Source organism: Meles meles, chromosome 17, assembly GCF_922984935.1.
Source record: "Meles meles chromosome 17, mMelMel3.1 paternal haplotype, whole genome shotgun sequence".
Classification (NCBI taxonomy): Eukaryota; Metazoa; Chordata; class Mammalia; order Carnivora; family Mustelidae; genus Meles; species Meles meles.
The window spans coordinates 26,883,680-26,909,664 of record NC_060082.1 but is presented as its reverse complement, the minus strand read 5'-3'; the positions used below and the strand labels follow the sequence as shown (position 1 = coordinate 26,909,664).

The 25,985-nt window shown below is 49.7% G+C and overlaps 1 protein-coding gene across 3 annotated transcripts in view; it reads left to right on the top strand.

Moving 5' to 3' along the window:
- The first annotated feature begins 19,091 nt into the window (after positions 1 to 19,091).
- The window catches only part of SOX13 (SRY-box transcription factor 13), a 43,937-nt gene continuing 37,043 nt past the window's right edge, over positions 19,092 to 25,985 (top strand). For 2 of the 3 annotated variants that reach the window (XM_045982327.1, XM_045982323.1), the window contains exon 1: positions 19,092 to 19,221. The gene's annotated coding sequence lies outside the window, so the exon portion shown is untranslated. Of the gene's footprint in view, positions 19,222 to 19,332; positions 19,464 to 25,985 lie in introns of those variants that run through there. The other variant, XM_045982324.1, reaches the window with a different exon arrangement.

The following is a 25,985-nucleotide window of genomic DNA, read 5'->3' as shown; positions in this document are numbered from 1 at the left end:
GGGGTAGAGATGTTGGGAATATTGGGGTAGAGATATTGGGAATACACTGAGGGCAGTGGGAAGGTGGAGACTGAGCCCAGCTTTCAGTGGAGCACAGAGCAATGCAGCTATTTTGGTTTCTTCTTCTTCTTCTTCTTCTTTTTTTTTTTTGAAGTTAACTTTATTGAGATACAACTTACTTAAAATACACTATTTCTAAGGGTACAGTTCAATGAGGTTTGACAAATATTTAAACCCATGTAGCCACCACCACAATCCAAGAGAGAGAACATTTTCATCACCCCCAAAAGCTCCCCTGTGCCCCCTTGCAGCCAGTCCCCCTCCAGCACTTGGGGGGCTGGACCCAGGCAGCTACTGCTCTGGTTCCTGTCACTGTAGAAGAGTTTTGCAAATTCAAGGTGTTCGTAGAAACAGAACTGTAGACTACGGACCCTTCCACAGGTGTTTTAAGTGTACGGAGTTTGTTTGTCTTTGCTGAGTACTACTCCATGGGGGGGGGGGCGGTGCTTCCCCACACTGTGTTGGTCCATTCATGTATTGATGGACGTTTGGAATATTTCCAGCTTGGGGCTGTGATGAGTGAGACTTCCATTAACGTGAATGTAAAAGTCTTTATGGATCGATTTTTCATTCTCTTGGGTATTTTATTCAGTAGAGGAATTGTTGGGTTATAGGCAGGTGTATGTTAGTTTTGTAAGAACTTGCCAAACTATCTTCCAAAGGGGTTGTAATGTTTTACACACCCACCCGTGATACAGGGGCGTTCGGTGCTCACACTTGTCTTGCCCATCTTTGCTCCTTCTAGCCACTGGGAGAGGAGCGTGGTAACCACTCCTTGTGGTTCTACTTTGCATTTCCCTGATAATGAATGATGTTGAGCGTGCTTATTGGCCATTTATATGTTGTCTGGGTGAAGAAATGGTTCAAATCTTTTGTCCATTTAAAAAATATATTGGGTTGGGGCGCCTGGGTGGCTCAGCGGGCTAAGCCTCTGCCTTTGGCTCAGGTCATGGTCTCAGGGTCCTGGGATCGAGCCCCACATCGGGCTCTCTGCTCAGTGGGGAGCCTGCTTTCCCCTCTCTCTGCCTGCCTCTCTACCTACTTGTGATCTCTCTCTGTCAAATAAATAAATAAAATCTTTGAAAAAAAATATATTGGTTTTTTTGTCTTATTATTGAATTGCAAGAAAAAATATATATATACTGTACCGTAATTTTAAAAAAGATTTTATTTATCTATTTGACAGAGGGAGACAGTGAGAGAGGGAACACAAGCAGGGGGAGTGGGAAAGGGAGAAGCAGGCTTCCCGCCAAGCAGGGAGCCAGATGCAGGGCTCAATCCCAGGATCCCGGGATCATGACCCGAGCTGAAGGCAGATGTTTAACCAACTGAGCCCCCCAGGAACCCCTATTAATTATATATTCTGGGGGTGCCTGGCTGACTCAGTCAGTGAAGCATGTGACTCGATCTCGGGGTTGTGGGTTTAAGCCCCACGCTGGGTATGGAGATTACTTAGAAATAAAATCTTTAAAAAATTGTATCTTCTGAATGTATCTGTGTATATTCTGAATATATTTTTATATGTTCTGGATACAAGTCCTTCGTCAGGTACGTTTGTAAGTACTTCCTTCCAGGCTATGACCAGTGACTTCTTTTTCATTTTCCAAAAGGGTCCTTTGAAGAGCAGAAGTTTCTAATTTCAGTGGAGTAAAAGTCATTGTTTCTTTTTTGGTGTCTTTAGAAATCTTTCTTATCCCAAGGGCACGAGGACTTTTCTCTTATGTTTTCTTTTAGAATTTTATCATTTTAGCTGTTATGTTCGGGTCTATGATCCATTTCTAGTTTATTTTGGTTTATATTATGAGGTTGGGGTCAAGGTGTATTTTTTTTCCCGTAAGACTGTACAGTTGTTCTAGCACCATCGGTTGCAAAGATATCCTTTCTTCTTTAAATTACCTTGGCACCCTTGTCAACAATCAATTGACAAAGCATGTGTAGGTCTGTTTCTGGGCTTGCTATTTTGTTTCACTGAGGTATATGTCCATCCTTACAGCGATGCCACACCGGCTTGCTTACTACAGCTTTATAATAGCAGGCCTTGAAGTCAAATAATATAAATCCTCCCTTACTCTTCTCTCTCAAGATGGATTTGGCTAGTCTAGGTCCTTCGAATTTCCACATAAATTTTAGAACAGGTTTGTCAATTTCTGCAAAAATCACTGGATGATTGTCTTAATCTGTTTGGGCTGCTGTAAGAGAATTCCATAGACTTACCATTGACTTAAACAACAGAAATTTATTTCTCACAGTTCTGGAGTCTGGGAAATCCAAGATTAGGGGACTGGCAGATTTGGTGTGTGGTAGGAGCTTACATCCTCGTTCACAGATGGCTGTCTTCTTGCTGTGTCCTCACATGGTGGAAGGTAGAAGAGGTCTTTCTGAGGGCTTTGGGGGCACCTGGGTGGCTCAGTGGGTTAAAGCCTCTGCCTTCGGCTCAGATCATGATCCTAGGGTCCTGGGATAGAGCCCTGCATCGGGCTCTCTGCTCAGCAGGGAGCCTATTTCCCTTCCTCTCTCTGCCTGACTCTCTGCCTACTTGTGATCTCTGTCTGTCAGATAAATCAATAAAATCTTAAAAGAAAGAAAAAGAGGTCTTTCTGGGGAATTTTAATTTTTTTAATTTTTTAAAGATTTTATTGATTTATTTGAGAGAGAGAGAGAGAGAGAAAGCACACAAGTGGGGGGACAGGCAGAGAGAGAGGGAGAAGCAGACTCCCTGCCAAGCAGGGAGCCCAACTTGGGGATGGATCCCAGGACCCCGGGATCATGACCTGAGCTGAAGGCAGATGCTTAACCAACTGGTCCCAGGCACCCCTGGGACTTTTTATAATGGTAATAATCCCACTTATGACGGCTCTGTCTCCATGACCTAATCACGCTCCAAAGGCTCCATTTCTTTATCCTTTTTCTTCTTCTTCTTCTTTTTTTTTTTTTAAGAGAGACAGCATGCAAGCAGGGGTGGGAGGCTGGGAGGGGAGGGGGAGAGAGACTCTCAAGCAGGCTCCCAGCACAGAGCCTGATGTGGGGCTCCACGCAGAGCTCGATCTCAGGACCTGGAAGTCATGACCTAAGCTGAAATCAAGAGTCTGGTGCTTAACTGACTGAGCTCCCCAGTTGCCCCAAAGGCCCCATTTCCTAATATAATCACTCTGGAATTAGGGTTTCAGCATATGAATTTGCATGTGGGTGGGTGGGGCACAATCATTCAGTCTATAGCAGTGATTTTTTTTTTAAGATTTTATTTATTTATTTGACAGAGATCACAAGTAGGCAGAGACGCAGGCAGAGAGAGAGGAGGAAGGAGGCTCCCTGCTGAGCAGAGAGCCCGATTCCCGGCTCGATTCCAGGCCCCTGGGATCACGACCTGAGCCGAAGGCAGAGGCTTTAACCCACTGAGCCACCCAGGTGCCCCAATATAGCAGTGATTTTTTAAAAAAAATATTTTATTTATTTATTTGAGAGAGAGACAGTGAGAGAGAACATGAGAGGGGAGAAGGTCAGAGGGAGAAGCAGACTCCCTGTGGAGCTAGGACCCAGATGCAGGACTTGATGCCAGGACTCCGGGGGTCATGACCTTAGCTGAAGCCAGTTGCTTAACCAACTGAGCCACCCAGGCACCCTACAGCAGTGATTATGATTGGGATTACATTAAATCTGTAGATCAGTTTGGGGAAAACTAACATTTTAACAATATTGAGTCTTCTTATTCATGAACATGGCATATCTCTTTATTCATTTAGCTCTTTAATTTCTCTCAGCAATGTTTTGAAGTTTTCCATGTAAATGTCTTAAATATCTTTCATTGAATTGATCACTAAATGTTTCATGTTTGTTGATGCTACTGTAAAGACACCTTTTCATTCCATTTCCAATAGTTTATTACAAGTACATACAAATAGGCATGTTTTGTTTTTTTTTTTTTTGTATTTTGACCTTGTATTCTACAACCTTGCTCAATTGATTTATTAGTTATCATAGCTTTTTGGTAAATTGGTTAGAGACTTCTGCATATATATCATTATAGCCACAAATAAAGACAATTTAGTTTCTTCCTTTGCTATCCACATGCCCTGCATTCCTGAATTATCCCACTTTGTATATTTTTGGGTTCTACTTGCAAAGATTTTGTTAAGGCTTTGTGCGTATTGTTCAGGAGGGATATGAATCTGTAGGTTTTTTCCCTTGGAACATCTTTGGCTGTGGCATGTGGGTAATGCTGGATTCATAAAATGAGTCGGGAAATCTTCCTTCTTCTTCTGTGTTCTGGAACAATTAATGTAAATAATGTAAATAATGGTTAGTATTATTTCATCCTTAAACGACTGATAGAATTTTGCCAATTTTTAAAAAATTATGAATCCGTGTCTTTAATGGATAGAGAGTTTTTCAGATCCTCTATTACTTCTTGGGCCAGTTTTTCTAATATGTGTCTTCAAGTAATTTGTCCATTTCATGTAAGTTGCCAAATTTATTCTATTAAGTTGTTAATGATACTCCCTTCTTATCTTTTTAATGTCTGTAGGATCTGAAGTGATGCTCCCTCCCTTTCATTCTTGATCTTGGTAATTTGTGTCTTCTCTCTTTGGTTGTTGATCAATCTAGCTAGAGGTTTATCAGTTGTATTGATCTTTTCAAAGAACCAGTCTTTGCTTTCATTGATTTTCTTCATTGTCGTTCTGTTTCCTATTTCACTGATTTCTAGTCTTATCTTTATTATGTTCTTCCTACCATTGTCTTTTGAAGGTTGTAGAAGGGCATGGGTTCCCACTCCCACCTTCAATCATAAATCTTGGAAGGTCTAAATGGACAGGGGTCTTAGAAGAAATCTTGTCCAACCCCTTCATTTTATAGGTGAACAGAAATCCAAGGGGGAAAATCTTTTCCTCGGGCCACTTAGTTTTCTTTCAAAGCCAACTCATTTATTAATTTATTTATTCCTTCCTTCATTAATATAGCTTATTAATTATTAATATAGTTTATATTCATTATAAAAATTATATATAGTTTATAAACTATGTAATAATATAGTTTATAAATTACATTGCATAAGGCATATTTGTTGAACTTATATTACAGGCCAGAGACTGTGTTCTGTTCTAAGAACAAAGATGAATAAATCATAGTCTCTGCCTTCCAAAATCTCCCAGCCTAATGACGGGGATAGTGAGTCATCTGTGCCGAGTGCCATCACAGAAGTGTTCTCAAAGTGCTATGAGTGCACGGAGGAAAGAATGACAAATTCGACTCATTGGTGTGAGGATGGAGATGGAGGTTGGTCATGGAAGCCTCCAGAAAAAACTTTTACAATGGATTTTGCAGGCAAAATAACTCTTCTTTACTCCAGAAAGAGCTCTGTGGATCTACTATTTGTTTATTAATTATTTATTTATTAAATATTAAAAATATTAATTAAAAATAAAAATAAATTAAACATTTTAATTATTTAATTATAATATAATATTTAATTTAAAATTAAATATTTGTTAATTATAAGGCAAATAGAAAGCAATGCAAGTTTCAGTAAGAAGTCCTCAATTAATCAATTAGCTAATTTTGTGTCCAGGATCATGCTAAGAGGTTTGGGAGAATACAGATTATGCAGACGATTCACTCATGCTTTCTAGGGAAGAAATGCTCCCTTAGATTCCCACTTACTAATTTTCTTTTTTGCAGGTGGCCGAGCCCATCCACAGAAGGCAAATGCATTTAGAAGCTGTGGAATTATCTTATTCATCTTGACATCCCAATCTATTATCTGCTTACCTACTGATGCAAAACAAATTACCCCCAAACTTGGCAACTTAAACAATAAGCATTTCTCATCTCGCACAGTTTCTGAGGGTTGGCGGGCCAGGAGTAGCTTAGCTGGGTGCTTCTGGCTCAGGGTCTCTTAGAAGGTTTCTGAGGAAGTTAGCTGCTGGGCTACAGTCGTTGAAGACTTGACTGGGGCTGGAGGCTGTGCTTCCAAGCTCGCTCACCCAGCTGTGGGCAGGAGGCTTCAGCACGTGGACCCTCACACAGACAGCACTTGACATCCAGGCGTCTTCCCCCAGAGCAAATAATCCAGATGCCACTCTGCCTTTTACGAGCTGGTCTCCCAATCACACACTGTCCGTCACCTTTGCCTCCAACTCACACAGTGTTACTGGGGGCCCCTGGCTGGCTCAGTCAGTAGAGCATGCAACTCTTGATCTCAGGGTCACAAGTTCGAGCTCCATCTTGGGTGTGGAGATGACTTAAAAATAAAATCTTTTAAAAAAGGTGTCACTAAGGGCGCCTGGGTGGCTCAGTGGGTTAAGCTGCTGCCTTCGGCTCAGGTCATGATCTCAGGGTCCTGGGATCGAGTCCCACATCGGGCTCTCTGCTCGGCAGGGAGCCTGCTTCCCTCTCTCTCTCTCTCTCTGCCTGCCTCTCTGCCTACCTGTGATCTCTCTCTCTCGCTATCAAATAAATAAATAAAATAAAATAAAATCTTTAAAAAAAAAAAAAAAGGTGTCACTAAGTTTGGGAATGCCTGACTCACTTAGTCAGAAGAACACGCAACCCTTGATCTTGGGGTCAGGAATTCAAGCCCACATTGGGTGTAGAGATTACTTCAAAAAAAAAAAGTGTCACTAAGTCTAGCCCATACTCAGGGCAAGGGCATGTGCACCAAAAAGTGGGGATCGTGGGGGGCCATCTTGGAGACTTACTACCACAGATACCCTCACGCACTGACTATGATATTAACAATCTGAAAGCTGAGTGGCACTCAGACGGAAATGGCCAATTCACCTTTGCCTCATATTCCACATGGAACTTCAAAGATTTATTTATTTTTTGAGAGAGAGAGCGTATGTGCACGTGCAGAGAGGGGTAGAGGAAGAGAATCTCAAACAGACTCGATCTCCGGGCTTGATCACACGACCCTGAGATCATGACCTGAGCCGAAACCAAGAGTTGGGTGCTTAACTGACTGAGCTACCCAGGTGCCCTCCCCATGGAACTTTAAATAAAAGGACCTAATTCTTAGACATGAAATTATTTAAAGATTTTATTTATTTATTCGACAGACAGAGATCACAAGCAGGCAGAGAGGCAGGCAGAGAGAGAGAGGGGAAGCAGGCTCCCTGCTGAGCAGAGAGCCCGATGTGGGGCTCGATCCCAGGACCCTGGGATCATGACCTGAGCCGAAGGCAGAGGCTTAACCCACTGAGCCACCCAGGTGCCCCTAGACATGAAATTATTATGTAGAATCTAGTCCTCTTTATGATTATGATACTATGACATAGTATTACTGTGAACTGCATTCAGCCCCATGCTGGGAGAAATGCCTTAGATATCAAGGAGGCAACTTCTGGGAATCTCCGAGGATGTCATCGTTACCTTTCGGCGGTTTAGAATTATGCAGGATTATGACTATTTATCCTAGGGACTGAGGATACAGCAGTTAATAAGAGAGGGGAGTGGGGATGATGTTACAGATTGAATGTCTGTGTACCCCCCAAATTCATGTGTTGAAGCCCGAATCCCCAACCTGATGGTATTTGGAGATAGAGCCATTAGTAGTTGATTGGATGAAGCTTTGAGTGTGGAGATCCCACGATTAGGATTAGTTTCTTACAAGAAGGGGAAGAGAGATGAGAGCACTCTCTCTTCACCAACTGAGGATACAGGGAGACTGTGGCCATCAATAAGCTAGGAAGAGAGTTGTCATCAGGAACCCAGATGGCTGGCACCTTGATCTTGGACTTCCACTCTCTAGAACCGTGGGAAATGAATTTCTGTTGTGCAAGACACCCAGTCTGTAGTATCCTGTTACAGCAGCTTGAGCAGACTAACATAAGGGGCTACTGTTCCCTGACTGAGTAGAAACAGGACTAAACTCACAGTGTGAGGGTTCTACAGGGTGGTCAGGGCTAGAGGAATCTGCAGGTTTCACGCCCATGTCTCTCTGCAGAGGAGCAGGGCTCATGGACGGGAACTCCCAACAGCTGAAGCAGTTACTGAAAATGTGACTGGGGAGCACGGAAGTAAACATTTAGAGGGCCAGAGTACTAAGCCAATAGTACAATATTTGGAGAGGAATCACACTGTTGACAGAGGGGTAGGGTCACTCTGGTCATTGGTAGAGATTGCACTGATGAAATATTGTTTTTAACAGAATATTCTTCCGTTTGCATATGGTTTGTCATGGAAAAGATATTTAAAGTGGGAATGAGTGCTAAGACCTAGTTTACTTTTCTGAGACTCAAGAGAGTCTTACATAGAAGCTTGTGTAGAATCACAGCCGAGCCACAAAATGTGGCAGATTGCCGACCCTCGTGCACCCTGGTGACAAGAAAGGTCCCTTTCTTGCATACAGGAGTGACCCCGCTGGGATAGATCTAATTTTTCTCTAAGAGTGCTTGGAAACAGATGATTCTAGGCTTGAGTCAAAATCAGGGAAAGTTTTAGGGGAGACCTACATGCTGAAGAGAACTGATTCCGCTACCATGACGAAGGTCTACGTCACCGTGGCTTATACCAGACACGAGTTTATTAGTCAACCCTATAACTGTCCAAGCAGAGGCAGAACAGAACTTTATGGGGCCTCCGTGGTATCAGACATCCATACTCCTTTTTTAATGTCCTTCGTTCATCTTATGGCCTTCTAGACTCTTCTATAACTACAAGAGGTACTGCCACCCTACCCACATTCCGGCCAGCAGAACGGAAAAAGAATGCAAAGAATACCCACTCTTTATTGATAAGGATATGACCAGGAAGTTGCCTGTACCTCTCCACGTCCATCCTGTGGTGTAGAACCAGGAAGGTGTATGTTTCACTTCTGCTGAGGTTCTATCCAGCAGAACCTAGGGGCAGGTTAGATTTCACTGCAAGGGAGCCTGGGAAAATGCAGTCTTGTGACTGGCAGTTATTTTCTCAGCTAAAACTTGTATCACTCTAGAAAGGGAGAAATATACTGGGGGAGCAACGAGCACTCTCAGACGTTCCAACCTCCTGTAATCTTGTCTGCAAGGAAGGCAAATCCGATCAGTCATTGCCAGGTAAGTATCATATCTTTTCGTTAAGACTATGAACTGGGGGCGCCTGGGTGGCTCAGTGGATTAAGCCGCTGCCTTTGGCTCAGGTCATGATCTCAGGGTCCTGGGATCGAGCCCCGCATCGGGCTCTCTGCTCCGCAGGGAGCCTGCTTCCCTTCCTCTCTCTCTGCCTGCCTCTCTGCCTACTTGTGATCTCTCTGTCAAATAAATAAATAAATTCTTAAAAAAAAAAAAAAAAGACTATGAACTGTACGACAGCAAGGACCTAACTCAACTCCTTTTGCTCTTCAATTTATCCTCATTTCTTAGCCTAATTCCTGGTACATAGTAGCTTCTCGATATAAATTTATGAAATAAATGGATGCTGGAGGCAGCTAGCTGTCAAAATTCTCAAAGATCTTTCATTGTGCTTTTTCCAAAAACTTTTTTTTTTGCAAGGATCATGACCACTTGGTTTCTTATTAAAATTAAACCTGAGGTTGGGGCACCTGGGTGGCTCAGTGAGTTAAGTCTCTGCCTTCGGCTCAGGTCATTGTCTCAGGGTCCTGGGATGGAGCCCCACATAGGACTCTCTGCTCAGCAGGGAGCTTGCTTTCCCCTCTCTCTGCCTGCCTCTCTGCCTACTTGTGATCTCTCTCTCTGTCAAATAAATAAATAAAATCTTTAAAAAAAAATTAAACGTGAGGTAGTCTGTTGAGAGTTTTTCACAAAGTGGAATTTCCTGCCTCCTATACCCACCTTTCCGGGTGATGTAGTTTCTTTATACCCTTGATCCGATGTTTGCTGATGGTGAACTTGAGATGATGTCGTGCTCTGAGAGCAGTTGGCTGGCATGTGGTGTGAGAAAGGTGGGCTCCTCCGCAGCTCTCGTGTGTTATTACTGTAGGCAAATCGGGTATCTTCCTGAGAGAATTTTATCCCAAGGTCTCCTCTCTCACACAGATTAATTCTTATAGATTGGGGGGGCACTTTGGAGCAAAGTGGGGCATTTGCTGGGAGCTGTTGAGTGGACCCACTCCCTGTGGCAGAACATCCAGCCTCCTCAGCTTGGGGCCTGGGTTAGCCTGGCAGCTCTCCCTGCCCCCGCATTTAATAAGCGGAGAGAATTGAAAACAGTAAAATATGGAAGATAATACACGAGTCAATAAAGAGATAAAGTAAACTAAGAAGAAATAAAAAGATGGTAAAAACAGTAAAAAAAAAAAAAAGGCAGTGGGCAAAGTGATAATATGAACTAAAAATAAACCAAATAAACTAAAAAAGAAATGAAAAGCTAGAACAAAGACACGATAAGGCAAAGGTTAGAAATAAAAGATGGAGAATAAAAAGATAATACAATAACAATAAATCGAGAAGATAAGATGAGATAAAAGCAAGTAGTATGAAATAGCTAGAACAAAGACGAAACAGAGATTAAAAATGACAGAGATAAGTAAAATCATTAAAACCAGAAAAATAAAAGACTAAAGGGATTAAAACAATAAAATGTGTTAAACCAATACCAGAAGAAATAAAAAATTTAAAAGACTGGGCTATGGGGGAAGAGAGTAATAGATCAATTTTGTTTCAAATTAAAATAATACAGCCGTGCTAGTACAAAAGCCTACCCCCTTATGCAGACACATTCTCGGCGTCTGGGCAGCCCCAAGATTGTGCAGACCTCCCAACCTCTAAGTATCCCTATTCCATTTGCTAGAGCCGCCCTTAAAAAGCAACATGGATGAGGGGCTTAGACAGCAGAACTGTAGCTTCTCACGGGTCTGGAGGCTAGAAGTCCATGAAGGGAGGCTTCTTCTGAGGGCTCTGAGGGAAGGATCGGCCCTAGGCCTCTCTCTCTCCTTGGCTTGCCGGCGGCCATCTTCTCTCCCCATGTGTCTTCGCTCTGTCTTTCCCCTCTGTGTCTGTATCAGATTTTCTTTTTCTTTTTTTTTTTTTAATATTTTATTTATTTATTTAACAGATAGAGATTACAAGTAGGCAGAGAGGCAGGCAGAGAGATAGAGGAGGAAGCAGGCTCCCTGCTGAGCAGAGAGCCCAATGTGGGGCTCGATCCCAGGACCCTGAGATCATGACCTGAACCTGAACTGAAGGCAGAGGCTTAACCACTGAGCCACTCAGGCGCCCAGATTTTCTTTTTCTTATAAGGATGCCAGTCATGTTGGATTATGGCCCACCCTAATGACTTCCTTTTAACAAGATGACCTCTTAAAGACCCTGTCTCCAAGTACAGTCACCTTGTGACGCACTGGGGGTTAGGACATATGAATTTGGAGACACAGTTTGGCCCATAATAGCATCCCTGCAAGGACTCCCTGGCAGGATACCCTCCCAGGAGAGAGATGAAGGCAGAAAGCAGATGTTGTTTCTTTATACCCTTTGACCCTTGACCTTTTGGCCTCTTGTCTGGTTTAGGGCCTCTGACAGAAATGATTTTTTTTTTCTCTTTGATTTTCGTTTCTGATTAATATTCTTTATTTCCCTTGGACCCACAGCACAATAAGGCTGAGACCTAGAAAGATAAGGTTCTGGAGTCCCTAATCATACTCTCTCACGATGTCGCTGAGAGCAAGACATGTCCTCACAGACAGTCTCCTACGGCTAATGCAGAGGCTCCTCTGGATGGCGGGTCTGGGGCTCCAGGCCTCTCATGCCAAGAAGCTTCTGCTCTGGCTGGAAGCACTTGCGAGATGGCAGGTGCCTTCCAGTTCCCCTGCAACCGACATGGCACAGTCTCTAGCGGGGTTTAGAGTCTGTATTTCACTGTCTTCTGCCTTTTCCAAACAGGGAAGCCTGGGAGAGCTGGACCAGAACACGTGGGAATGAGTTCTCTACACTTGTCTCTCCGCTGCTCCTCACAGTGGAGTTCAGAACTGTGTGCAGGAGAGAGGAGCCCGGAAAATCCTCCTCCTCTCATCCTGGAGAAGAGGAAATGCAGACCCATAGGAGAGGCAAGCCAAAGATCACCAGTTCAATGTCCTCGTTAACAGTTGAGGAAATAGAAATCTAGGCAGGAAAGATTTGCCCAGAAGTGTTCTCTCTCTCCCTCTTGTGCACGCCACACACACACACACACACACACACACACACACACACACACACACACACGTGCGCACTGAGCCGGTGCCCAGAAGTGTTCTCTCTCTCCCTCTTGTGCACGCCACACACACACACACACACACACACACGTGCGCACTGAACCGGCAGACAGAGCCCAGGCCCCAAGCTGCCCTCTGTTCCAGCTGGCATCCCAGGCTTTCAACGTGCACAGCTGGCACAGGGCGCCCTGCTCAGAAGGGCCCTGTCCTTGACCTCAAGCTCTGCCACCACCATCTTGAATTCCTACTAACTTTGCACCGAGGGTGCTCTACCACTTCGCAGCGGGGCCTGCAGGCCGCGGGGGCCAGTCCACCCCCTGACTCTGACCAGGAAGAAAGCACCAGCCTCTCAAGCTCCTTTTGACCACAAGTCGGCCAGAGCAGAGGCTTGCGTACAGTTCTTGGCACAAGATAAGGCCCTCAGAAAAGAAGAAGGAAGGGGAGGATGTCTTTGCAGCAGGCCCCGAGGCGCTCTGTTGAGCCTTAATTCCCCAGTGAGTTCTTAGCTAGGGTGCGAACCTCACAGTCACCCACCTCGAATCCCAGTCCTGCAGACTGGGCCTGTCCCAGTCCTGTGTTCTCCGAGATCCCCTGTCTCCCTGGCAGAAACCCAAGGGGGCGGGACAGGGGAGGGATGAAAGGAAAGTGAAAGTATCAGCCTCCCTGGATGGCCTCTCCTCCTCCTCCTCCTCCTCCTTCCTCCCCCCACCCGTTGCCATGGAGACCAGAACAAAGCCTCTCTTTCCCCTCTTTTCTGGATTGTTAATTGTCTTTACTCCATGGTGCCTTTGTTAATTGTCGCTGGTCCCTCCCAGGATGAGGATCTAGGTCTCCTCAAGACAGGAAAGAGGGTTAAAAAAAGTTAGGTGGTGGGGGCGGGGCACTATAAACCAGGTGGTGGGGGGTGGGGGGGCAGGAGGAGGCCACTTCAGGATTTCCCAAGTTCCTGGGGCTGCTGGGAAGGGACAACCCTCTGACCTTCTTTCCCTCCCTCCCTCCCTCCCTCCCTCCATCAGCTGCCAGTTCAGGTGGGGCCCTAGGTCCCCCTCGGTGGGAAGGACTGGGAGAGAAGGAAGAGAGAAGAAAACACCCATTGTGCAGGGCCATACTGTATGTGGGCGCCCTCAGAGGGAGGGAATCCTGCCTTTGCACCCATTCCAAACTGATCAGTAAAACCTGGGGCCCAATTTTTGCCCCCAGGGTTTAGGACTACAAATAGGTAAATTTGTGGGGAGAGAAGTTTGCTAGGTCTGGAGGTGACCCCTGACACTCCAGCCCTCTTCCCTGAGCTAAGTTTCCCACGGTAGCTAGACATGGGAAGAACAACAGGGTGGAGAGCTTTTGGAAGAGTGCGTGTGTGTGTGCGTGTGTGTGTGTGTGTGTGTGTGTGTGTGTGTGTAGAAAGGACTCATGTCACGGCATTAGGGGAGCACAGGCCCTCACTGAGGTCCCGGTATATGTGCATGCAAATGTGTTGGGCATGGGGGGATGGGTCGAGTCGTCCGTCTGTCCTTGGGAGACTGTCCTTCAGCTGGAGGACAGGTGGCTAACTGTTACATTAGAAGCAGAGAGCTGTTTCTTCCTATTTATTTATTTTTTAAAGGTAGTTTCCGTGTCCAGCATGGAGCTCAAGGTGGGGCTTGAACTCACGACCCTGAGATCAAGACCCAAGCTGAGATCAAGAGGCAGACACCCAACCGACTGAGCCACCCAGGCACCCCAAGCTGCTTCTAGTTCTGGGGCCTAGGCTAGCATCTGGGCTGTTGAATATTAGCCGGTGCTACTTTAGATGGTTTTGACTTTAAGGACCATAAACCCCCATAAGAGGCAACACAGGATGCTACAGCAGAAAAAGCGTGGACTTGAGGGCCAGGAAACCTGGGTTCAGACGTCAGCCCTTCCCCCTTCACCACACAGTCTTGGAACTTTTGTTCCTATCTTGGAGTGTAATTTCCCTCCTCTGTGAAATGGAACAGTCCCCCAGAACTACTGATAGACTGAAAAAGGGCATGTGTGTTAAGAATCAGCTGTGGGTAAGATACCTTTCCTTTCTGTGCACAAAGAGAGGAGATGGAGGAGATGGTTCTGGAAGGCTGATGGTTTATCAGATCTTATACTTTCAGATTCTGATAGGCCAATGAAACATTCTGTGAATCAACATGTAATCTTGATTCGCTTCCACACCCAAGTGGGACTCTCAGAAGAAACTCAAGTAGAACTGAGGAGAGGCCCATCAAGCTCAGTCTGAAGGGGGAGCCTGACTCTGGAAGGGGGCTCCCGTGGTATCCTCCATGGTGTGGCCATCTGAGCTCAGCTCTCCTGCCTGGCAAGTCTGGCGGTAGGTATCCAGAAAAGCACATCCTCAGTCAGCGGGATGAAGAGTTGGTACCCAGGCAAACTCCAGTAGGCTGGGCCTACCTGGACCTGTTCCAAACAGCAAGCAGCTCCTCTAGGCTTCAGAGAGAAAATGGCCCTTCGCTGGGTCCCGAGACCTAGGGAAAAGCAGGAAAGACCCGAGGCAAAGCAGGACAGGGATTTCACTGCTCTTTCCTCCTCCCAGCTTCTGGAGGTTCACTTTCTGGAAGTTCACTTTCTGGAACTTTCTCCCTCTCACCTGTTCCTGTAACAATGAAGAAAGTGATTCACACCGTTCTGTGAATTGAATCCTTTTACTACTTCTCCCACTCGCCCCTTTGTCTCTAGCCTTGGAGGTTGAAGGGAGAGCGGGGAACCCCAGCTCTGTTGGGCACCACAGCCCCCACCGGGGTCTCAGGAACAGGTAGCCACGTGAAGTGCCCTGGAGGCCACCTCACTGGAACCAAAGTCTTTCCTTCAGCAAATATTTTTTGAGCATCTGCAAAGGGCTCTGGAAATTAAGTGGAAAATACAGCAGACAAGGTTGTCTCCTCATGGAGTCCACAGTCTAAAGAGAAAACAGGGAAAAACAAACAAACAAGAAAACAGATAAAGTAAGTACCAATCGCTGTGAGTCCTGTGAAGCAGGAGAATAAGGTGTGGAGGATGGCCTCCGGGGTCGGGTAGGAGAGTTGGGGAAGGGAAGGTAAAGAAAGGAACATCTACATCCAGACCAGACGATGAAAGGGGTCCTGCTCTGGGAAGAACGGGCTTTGCGGAAGTGCTTTCAGGTAAAGAGATATTTATAGGGCTTGAAGTCTGGTTAGAGGCAGGTCTTTCAAGATGGAGATCCAATCGGGATTGGGCAGTTTGTAAGATAACAGTTCTGGACTGGAGGCTATAGCGAGGGGAGGATCTTGAAAAATAAACAATTGTTTGATAAGCTAGTGGTTTGCTAGGTTACGCAAACTATTGTCCCGAGAAGGGGGCCATTCGAGCTGTCTATTGTTCAGATAAATTGATTTTCAGGAAGTTCCTGGAGCAAATAATGAAATTATTTGCTAGTTTACAGGCTTATCTTCCTGGGCAAGAAATTTCTGGAACAAATGTTAAAGTCATGGCGACGTAAGTAGCCTTAGTGAAATGATGGGACTGGGGGTGGTCTTGGTTCTCAGAAGCAGTGAGGCTGTCGTGGTCTAGCTGACAGATAATGACCCGTGCCAGCGTGGGGACAGTGAGGACAAAGAGGAGGAGGGGGGACACATTTGTGGACATAGACCAACAGCACTCATTAATTTGGGTCTATGGAAAGGAAGAATTGAGCACGACTCCTAAGGTCTTTGGCTCGAACCTCCCGGTGGTACCATTTTCTGAGACGGGAAAGACGGTACAGGGTGTACGCAGGCTTGGGGGTGGTGGTTAAAGTTCCATCTTGGCACATGTGAGATCCTTGGGTAGAAATGTCAAGTGTGTGGTCGGGTACATGGGTCTGAAGTGCACTAAGCAGTCCTGGAGTCACAGAAGTTGGGAGAATCGGCAGCACATATTGGTTTATTTATTTATTTATTTATTTGAGAGAGATGGGCTGGGAGGGGCAAAAGGAGAGAGAGTCTTAAGTAGGCTTCCCACAGAGCCCAATGTGGGGCTCAATCTCAGGACCCTGAGATCATGACTTGATGGCCAAAATCAAGAGTTGGATGATTTACGGTACCACCCACGCACCCCAATAGTTGGTATTTAAAGCTATGGAAACAGGGGCGCCTGGGCGCTTAGTCAGTTAAGCATCTGCCTTCGCCTCCGATCATGATCTCTGGGCCCTGGGATTGAGCCACGCATCAGGTCTCCGCTCAGCAGGGAGTCTGCTTCTCTCTCTCTCTCTCCCCCCGTCTGTCCTCCCCACAGCTCGTTCTCTCTCTTTCTCTCAAATAAATAAATAAAATCTTTAAAAAAAAAAAAAACAAATAAAGCTTCGGAAACATAACATTTCATTGTAGAGAGAAGGGAGAGAGGAAAATGGGGTGCAGAAGCGTTCCCATGGGAAACACCCACCTGAGACAAGTGGAGGAAGGACTATAAATGAGGGAGGCTGAGAAAGGACAACCAGTGAGGTCAGAAGAAACTCGGGGGTGTGGAGTCATGAAGTCAGCATTTCAAGGAGGGAGTGGTCCACTAGGTGAAATGGTGTCATTTTGATGGGTGTTCCCAGGAAACGGTGTGGTAGTATAGAAAGAACTAGAATCTTCAGTCAAACAACTTCCTCCTGTCACTTACTGGCCATGACTTTGAGCTTCATTCTTCTCACCCCTAAAATGGAGATGATGGTACCAGCCTCACAGAACTGGGATAAGGTACAAATGGATATTGTATTTTAAAATAGAATCATATATGTATATTGTCTTACTGTGTGTAAGACATAGTAGGCAGATACTTCAACATTTTTCAGGGGCACCTGGCTGGCCCAGAAGAGCATAGAGTCTCGATCTGAGGGTTATGAGTTGGAGTCCCACGTTGGGTGTAGAGATTACTAAAAACAAAAACAGAACAAAAAAACATTTCAACGTAGTGGCAGTGACTGGGAAGGGTGGTCTCTTGCGAGTGCGATATAGTGGACGGGGCCTGTTGGAAAGAGGAGAGCCTGTGTCCCATCTCTCTGTTCCTCCTGTCTCACTCTGCGGTGGCTGAAGACAGTGACGGGGAGGGACTCATAAAGATGGTGGCACTGAAGCTGATCAGGGGCCAGAGAAAAATAACCAGCTATATGGAAAACACAGGCATGCTGGCCGGGAGGGGGAAAGGCTTGGCGGCACTTGGGTAACTCTGCCATGACTTCTGAAATGGCTTCATTCAGTCATCCAAAAGCCCTTTGCTGGCAGTTGATACAGACTTGTCCCTCCTCCATCCCCCTGCTTCCTTCTTTCTATCTTCCCTATCCCTAGTTTACCTCAGGCCTGTGTCATATTTACCCTGGTGACAGTCACTGTCTGGTCACGGGCCTCCCTGCCTCCAGCTAGACTGACCACATCAGAGGCCATCCTTAGAATCCCTCAGGGACTCCCCATTCCCTGCAATCAATCCACAGATCCACAAATATTTGTCAAGGGCCTGCTCTCTGTAACAGTGATGGGGAGACATCCCTGCTCTCGGGAAGCTTGCATTCCAGAGGGGGTGGGGAGCCATACAAATATCTACCCCCACTCCCCCTCCCCAGGCAGGGAGGGGTGTGTACCTGGGGTGGGGGAGGGCTTCTGGAGCCGGCCCCAGTAGATGGGGCACCTCACCCAGATTGGGCTGTCAAGACATACTTCTGGAAGAATTGATATCTGGGCTGAGAACTAAAATATGAATAAAAGGAGTTGGGTAAGGAAGGCCACGGGGAATGATGAAATCCAAAGCCCCCAGAAGGTCCTAGAAGCCCAGCTGGGCTGACCATCACCTGCTGAGAGGATGGGCCACCTACGCTGTCTGTCTCTGTCGCTGTCCGAGTCTTATCCTCAGCTTCACCACTGCCCCTCCTTTCAGGGCTGTACTTCCTGAGATCCAGTTCAGATAACACTCCCCCCCCAAGACTCTGATCCCTGTCCTCACACCCGAGTGCCCTCCATGACCTTTAAGGGACACCCCAAATTAAAGGAAACCACCCCTTCATCTAGAACAGGCGCAGGGAAACAACAAACACCCGAGAGCGTGGTGTGAGGCACTGGGAAGTGGTCTAGCTTCAGGTAGGATGAGGTTCCTCAGGGAGGTTCTGAATAGGGTCGGAAACCCTCAATCCTGCCCATCTGGAGGGTTGGTTAGGAGGCCGGGAGCTGGACGGACAACTTCTTGGGTCTTGCTCCAAGGAGCGGAGATTCTCGGCAGCGACCCTCATACCTGGGCGGTGGGAGTGGGCAGAATCCACCTCTTTCTTCTCTTCTCACCCGCCCCCCCGCCGCTCTCCCCTTACCATTCCCAACCGAGGTTTCCAGCTGTGGATGCCTGGATGGACCTGGCTGCAGGGAGGAGGAGGGAATTCTCTGTCCCTCCCTCCTTCTCCATCTCCCCACCCTTCCTCCTTCCTCCTCCCCCTGCCCGCTCTCTGTCTCCCTCCCTCTTTCTCCTCTGAGGCTGTGGAGTCGCCTCGCAGCAGCGAGCTGCGAGCGCCCTGCTCCCGGTCCCGGCTCGAACTGAACTGTGCAAGTGGCGGGTCCTGGAGCCCCGGCCCAGGAGCGGCGAGCCCAGGTCTGAGCCCGGGGCGCAGCGGCCGGCCGCCGAGGCCCTGGTTCGGGACCGAGCGGAGGCGCGGAGCCGGAGAGCCGGGCCAGCGGGCCGGCGCCGCGTCCGGGCGAGTCAGGGAGCAGGACCGCGGAAGGCAGGGAGACGGCCGCAAGCAGAGGGCAGAGGGCAGAGTGCAGAGAGCGGCCTGGCTCGGCGGAGGGCGCCGCCCGGCCGGAACCGAGCTCTTCGCCCGGGACTGCGGCCGGCTGTGGGGCGCGGACCCAGGGTGGCCACGAGTCCCAAGCGACTCCCCGACCCACGGCGGGGGGCGTGCCTGCTCCCAGCCCAGCCGCCCCAGCCCTGCGTGCCGGTCAGCCGCGTCGCCGCCGGGGCATGTGAGCGGGAAGCCCGGGCTGCCAGCCTCGAGGACCCGTTCGGAGGAGGAGCCGGAGCAGGAGCGCGGAGCCCCGAGCCCAGCGCCTGGCTGAGTAGTAAGTGCTCCCCTCGGCTTCCGCAGCACGCCTCTGCGCCCCTCTTCCCAGCCCTGCGAAGTTTGACACTCGCGCCCCGGTGTTTCTGGGCACACATCGGCTCTCACCTCTGCGAGTTTTCGTCCTTTGCAAAGTTTTTCGAGAAGGAAAGGACCCCCCCACCTACCCTCCCCCAACGACGCCGGCCAGTGGCGGCTCCTCGCGGGCTGACCCCGGTCCTTGTGCAGAGGCGTGGCAGCCCGGTAAGGCCGTGGGGTGGGGTTGGGGGGTAATGTGTGTGTCTGTGTGCGCACCACGCTAGCCGGCCTTGGGGTGCTCGCCCCCCCTCCACCCCTCGCCGGCGGGCCGGAGGCACGAGGGTTTTCTCATCAGTCTATCTAGGCGCCCAGTTCAAGGATATCCCAACGGGAAGCTGGGGCGACCCATTCGCGCCCCGCGTGGGGCTCGGGTGCCGGCGCCCAGACGCAGATGGACCCCCCCCCCCCCATCCCGGGCTGGTGCGGTGCCGGGGGCCGGCCACGCAGTCCCTTCCACCCTGCCAGGTTCGCACCCCAGCGGACCCGCTGGGCGCTGCATCCTGTTTGTTTTCTGCTCCGGCCGCTCCTGTTTCACCCCCTCCCACCTCCCACCCTAGCCTCCTCCTTACCACCCCCACCTCCCGCCTTTGCAGTCGGAGGTGAATCTCTGCATCCCGATTTCGCTGCAAAGCAAATCTTGCCTGGGGGTAGGGAGGCGGGGAGGTGGGGAGGGGGCAGGTCGCTCTGTTCCCAGCAGCTCGCCATTGTTTTCCCACCCCGCGCGCTCTGTACGTAAACAGACACACACACACACACACACACACACACACACGTACGTGTACACACGTGTGCGCGCCGGCTGCTGTGACACGCACACGCGCGCGCACACACGTGTGTGTGTGTGCACGCGCACTCGCGCTTCGCTGCTGCGAGTCCCCAGAAGCGCAGGGATCGCCCGCGGGATTTTCCCTGCTGCCTGGCTGGCCTTCCAGGCGGCAGAGGCTCCATTACTTATCTGGGGTTGGGGAGGGCGAGAGCTGGGGGCTGCCGGAGAGTCCCGGGCGGGGCCGCGAGCCGGGCCTGGGCGGGAAGTGAATTTTGAACTTCAGCCCTGGACCTTTCCGGGAGGACCCCGAGCGCACGAGCGGCGGCTCCCGCCCTGGAGGGCCGACGGCAGCTGCAAGGACTCCAGCGGCGCTCTTGGCAGCTGCCTCCGTGACTGGGGCTAGGAGGAAGCCGAGGAGTTTTCCTGGGAAGTTCGCTGTGACTCTGTGGGAATTTCCGGGCAGGGCGCCTCGGCGCTGGCTCTGGCGCAGGGGTCTGGTCAAAGCCAGAGGAGATGCTGCTGCTCTGGGCGGAGTTTCGAGATCCGGGTGTACACTGTGCTCCCTTAGGAAGTGGTGCTCCGCAAGCCGAGGTTCCGCACATTTTGGTTCTGATTCCCCTCCCGTCTGCAGCGTCAGCTCGGGCGAGCACCTTCATTCTTCCAGATTTTCCCGTACGCAGAACTGGCAGAATTGTGCGCATATCCTTGAAACTGACATCGAATGATCAATAAAGGGGAAATGGTTTGGGATCCCTCCCTCTCCCCCGCCCTGGGGCCACTGAAAGCCACATATCGCTTTGTGGTTAAGAGCCAGTGCTCGGGAGGTAGATCCTAGATCCTGCCACTGGCGACATGATCTTGAGCAATTCGGCCTTATTGCTCCGTGTCTCGGTTTGCTCATAGAACTGCGCCTGGCACATAGTAAGTGCTGGAGAAATGTTCGCTGTTATTGCCATTATTACCTGACCAGAAGGGCACTTTGGGAGTGTCCTCCTTTAATCAGTGGTAACAATTGTCCACTTCTGGCAAGGTAGAAACCTCACACTTCTTCCCACCCTTTCCTGATATTGGCTCCTCAGATCTCCCTACTCCCGCCTAGTTCCATCTTGGGAAATCTTTCATCACTACTCCCCCCCCCCCCATTATTTCACAGTTTTTGTGAAAGGCACTTTACTCCCTCCTTTCCCTCATTCTTAAAAATGAATCCTGGCCCACCTGCAGTCTTCTCTCAGTGGAAATCAGGCCCCAGGAAGGAAACGTCTCCAGGAGTGTTTCCCCCAAGTGTCCTGGCTGGGGCAGCTGGCTCAGGATTGGATGCACATTTGTGTCTCTGGGGCTGGGTGAATTTCTGGAGAGAGGAGCCCAGGTGTCTGGGGCCCCTTGGGGAAGGGGTAGGTGGGGGAGGGGGCACCAGGTGGGACCGGCTGAGGCAGTTCCTTAAGGGAGCTCTGCTCCCTCTGTGCTATCCATGTCACCTGCTGCTGGGGCTCACTTGGGAACCCGGAAGATCCCGGCTACCTGGGGAGACCGGAAGCGAAGTTTCACCTTCAACTTCCCACTTGCAGTTCAAGTATTTTCTAGGAAATCGGGTTTGTCACATGCTCCTTCTGTGTTTCCAGACTCAGTAAATGCAACGGTAAGGGATGATGATGGGGGGAGGCGGGAAAGAACAGGTGGGTACTGCCTCCGACAATGGGCTCCTCTTTCTTTCTCTGATCCTCTGGCCCCCACCCCGGGCACTGGGGAGGGCGGCCAGGAGATTGGTGCTTGGTGCTTGGAGATCCTGCTGCTGGGCTGTTTTCAGTGATGAGAACCAGCATCACAGTCACACGCACCCCACCCCCCCATTCATGTCTTTCACGGAGATGTGTTGGCACGTTTATTTTGTGCCAGGCCTTGTGCTAGGCAGCATGATTTTAGGGGCGAACAAGACAGGTAGCATGCCCGCCCTCAGGGAGCCTTCTTTCTAGTGGAATAAATAACTTGAAATAAGTAACCGAGACAACATCAGACCCTATGTCATGTGGCAGAAATACAGCATGGTGCTGTGACACAGGGTGGGGGCGTGGAGGCAGGCAGAGGTGGTCGGAGACGGGAGGCCAGTGGAGGCCTGTGGAGGCCTGGACTAGGAGAAGGAGCCCATTGCACAAAGCCTGGAAGAAAGGATTCCAGGCGGAGGGGATGAAAAATCCCTGAGGCCAGATTGGGGTTTGGTAACAGCAGTGTGGCTGGAGGAAATCGGAGGGGAGAGCCCAAGCCTGGTGACCTGGGGCCTGGGAGGACTGTTCAGGAGCTTGATTAGATGGCCAGTGTGATGGGGAAACCTGGAGAATTTTACGGAGGGGAGTGACGTGATCTGATGGATGATTTTAAAAGTTGATTTAGTATATAAGAAACAGGTAATCAGAGTTGCCCCAGGGGAGGGAAACGGCGGCTGAGGGATGGGTTGGGATGGGGGAAAGATGATGTTTTCACTCTGCACCCTCTTGTCCTGCCGAATGGAGTGCCTTGTACATCTTTGAACTATGCTGAAACAAACAAACAGAAAAACCCACCGGACCCCAAAAAGTGTAGGTAACGAAAGAATAGCTTATAATTTGGAATATGAATATGATAAAGGGAGTAAAACCCTAGATGAAGCTCTACGCTGTGGTACTAGTTTTGTACAGATAATCGTGTGTGTGGGTGCGTGTGCCCACGTGCATGCATACATGCAGAGAAGACCAAGGCTGCCTGGAAATGTTTACAGAGCTGATTCCAGATGCTGGGCAATGGGTGATTTTTATTTCCTTCCTCTTTTGATTCTTCCAGTCTTCTACAATGGTCATGAATGGCTTTAATAAGTGGGAAAATGTGTGAAAAAGAGAGGTCACTTTGGCTGCTAATAGAGGGGCAGCAGGAACGGAAGATCTAGCCAGGAGGCCCATTGGATTCAGAATGGTGGTAGGGTGGGCCGAAGGGAGACTGTTCTGGAAATGGAGCCAGAGGGTCTCACTAATGACTCTTTGCTCTTGCTTGGAGAGGGCATTCTATCCCCAACTCGGATTTTGTGATCAAGAGTGTTGGGGGTCAGTACAGGTGAAGGGCGATTTCCAGTGCTTCCTAGGCTTTGAAAGCATCTCGTGGTCCAGCTTCATCCATACCCCCTCTTTCCTTAGTGGGGGGCGGGGTGCTGCCTGAACATTCTGGTGCTCTGATAATTAGCAGAAAGAGGACAACATGATGTATCCAGTAAGGAGTTAGAGCTGGGAGAGGTTTTCATCACTTAACAGCTCTGAGCCTCTGTTTTCCCATCTGTGAAGTGGGACAACAGTACTTAACCTCAGCCTCTTACAGCTCAGGAGGCTCACATCCGATTAAGTCCACAGCAGTGCCCCGTGAATGGCGTGGGTCTGGGTGTGCTATTGCCGGAGAAGCATTGCCTTAAGAGGCCTGTTCCTGCCCTTGAGGAGCTGACACTCTCCACAGGTTTCCTCCTCTCTGGGGATGCTTTGAGATTGGCCTTACTGGGTAGCTCCCAGTAGGTCACCAGGAAGCCTCCGGAAGAAGTGGAATTCAAACGCCAGTGGGCCTGCGTGCCCCTCCCCCAGCCACATTCAGAGGTGAAGGGGAGCCTTTGAAAAGGACTCTGTGCTCGGAAGGCCCAGCCAGGCCCACAGCAAATCGTGCTTTGAATGGGAATTATTTTTTTGTGCTCAGTGTTTGCTTAAGAGGACTCGCTCCTGTCCAAACTCGCTGCAGTCCTCACCCTTTGCTAGCCTCCTTTCTGGAACCTGGCTGTGTTAGCCGGGAAGGCTGTCAGGAGCCAGGCAGGAGACCAGGACTCATGGAAGATGGCTTTCAGCTCTCCTGTCCTCTCCCTGTCTCCCTGCTGCCAAGCAGGAGGGCACGTCCTGGATGGGGTCTTTTCTTGGCCCACCTCCATTTTGGCTGCCTCTTCCAGCTCCTTGGGAAGCCTTGCTCAGGAAAGCTGTTGCAGGCTGGCTCGGCAGGGCCACCTTCAACCTCTGCTTGCTTCTCTGGTCAGATGGGACTCTGTTTTTTTACGAAATCAAATAGTCTCTGAGCAGTGCTGACATGGTGGCTTCCTCCTAAGAGTGGCTGCAGTGGGATAGTGTGTCCATTCGGGCCTGCCGGAGACCCCCGAGGCCATTCCTGCTCAAGCTTCATGGTGGTGAAGGCCCCTGGGACTCGCCTAGGACAAGATTTTCATCTGCCCTGCCTGGCCTGCCTCATAGAACCTGGCAGTTACCCCTGCTACTCCAGGCATGTTCTTGGCTCTCCTGCTCCTGCTTTATTTAGGAAGACCCTCTGCTCCTGTGCCCCGCCTCATTTGGGAGGAACCCGGGGCCCTGTGGCCCTGGCCTTGGCCAGTGCCGTCCCCCGACTGGGTGCTGGCAGGAAGGATCTGGTTGGATCCAGACATGGGACAGTGACAGTGGTCAGACCTCCAAGAGGCTGTGAGGTGAAGAGGAAGTGGCTGGGGTTTCCCCATCTCCTCCCAGGGTCATCGGCAGGGAAATCCAAGGCCTGGGCTTGGCCCAGGACATGCTGTGTGTGGCCTGGCATCTTAAAGCCAGTGCACATGGGGACAGGGACGAGGATGGGGTTGAGCTGGGGGAGTAAGCAACTGGGGCTGAGATGTGTGCCAGAAGGTTGAGGTGTCCCGTAGTGTGTTTTTCAGTTTTTTTGTTTTTTTTTTTAAGATTTTATTTATTTATTTGACAGAGATCACAAGTAGGCAGAGAGGCAGGCGGGGGGGGGGGGGGGACACAGGCTCCCCGCTGAGCAGAGAGCCCGCTGCTGCCGGGCTCGATCCCAGGACCCTGGGATCATGACCTGAGCGGAAAGCAGAGGCTTTAACCCACTGAGCCACCCAGGCGCCCCCCCGTAGTGTGTTTTGGGGAGAGAGGTGTGTTCGGGGTGGTAGAAGAGGAAGCGGGAACGAACTATAGCTCCAGCTTCCCTGTTTTCCTAAATAGCATCCTCTACTCAGGCTGCTTGGTGACTCTGGGAAGCCAGACACATACCATCAGACCTGAATTCAGTTCCCCACCTTACCATATAAATGGCTTTGACCTGAAGCCCCAGAAGCATCCCTGGGAATTGTGGCCAGGTTTGGAGTGGGGGAGAGGGTTAGTGTTACCCACATTGTCCCCTGTATCTTTTGGGGACATGTCCAAGGTAGCGTTTCGGTGTTTTGGTTTGAGGAGAGGAGAGCGGGAAGGAGCCACAGAATGGGCCGGAATCTTTGGGCTCCCTTCCCCCCCTGGTGGTATAGGGCCGATCCCTGCCAGGCCTGGAGTTCCCTGGGGGATCCGCCCCAGAGGAGGCCAGACTGTTCTCCTCCCCTCGGCCTCACCTCCCCCAGTCCCCGCCCCCTACTTGACTCAGAATGGAATGTGCAGCCTGTGGGACAGGATGGGGTGAGAACCCGTTCCCAGAGGGCCTTGGTCCAGGCCGCCTCCCTTCCCCCCACAAAGGGAGGGGGTGCACCTAAGGGCCAGGTCCTGCTTCTTGGCGCTGGAGATGAGCCTCGCTGCCTATTGGGGGGGGTTCAGGTCCTGCCATTTGAAAGAGCAGCCAGGGTGGGGGGATTTCCTTAGAAGTCCAAGATGGGGGGGTGGCATTAGAGGCCAGTGGGTAGCAGGCCAGACAGCTCTGGTAGCCAGGGTGGGGCGGCGGGGAGGGGGAGGATAAAGATTAACACCCTTTGTTGACTTTTTTCCTCTCTCTCTTTTTAAAGATTTATTTATTTATTTATTTGACAGAGATCACAAGTAGGCAGAGAGGCAGGCAGAGAGAGGGGGAAGCTGACTCCCTGCTGAGCAGAGAGCCCTGATGGGGGCAATCCCAGGACCCTGGGATCATGACCTGAGCCAAAGGCTGAGGCTTAATCCACTGAGCCACCCAGGCGCCTC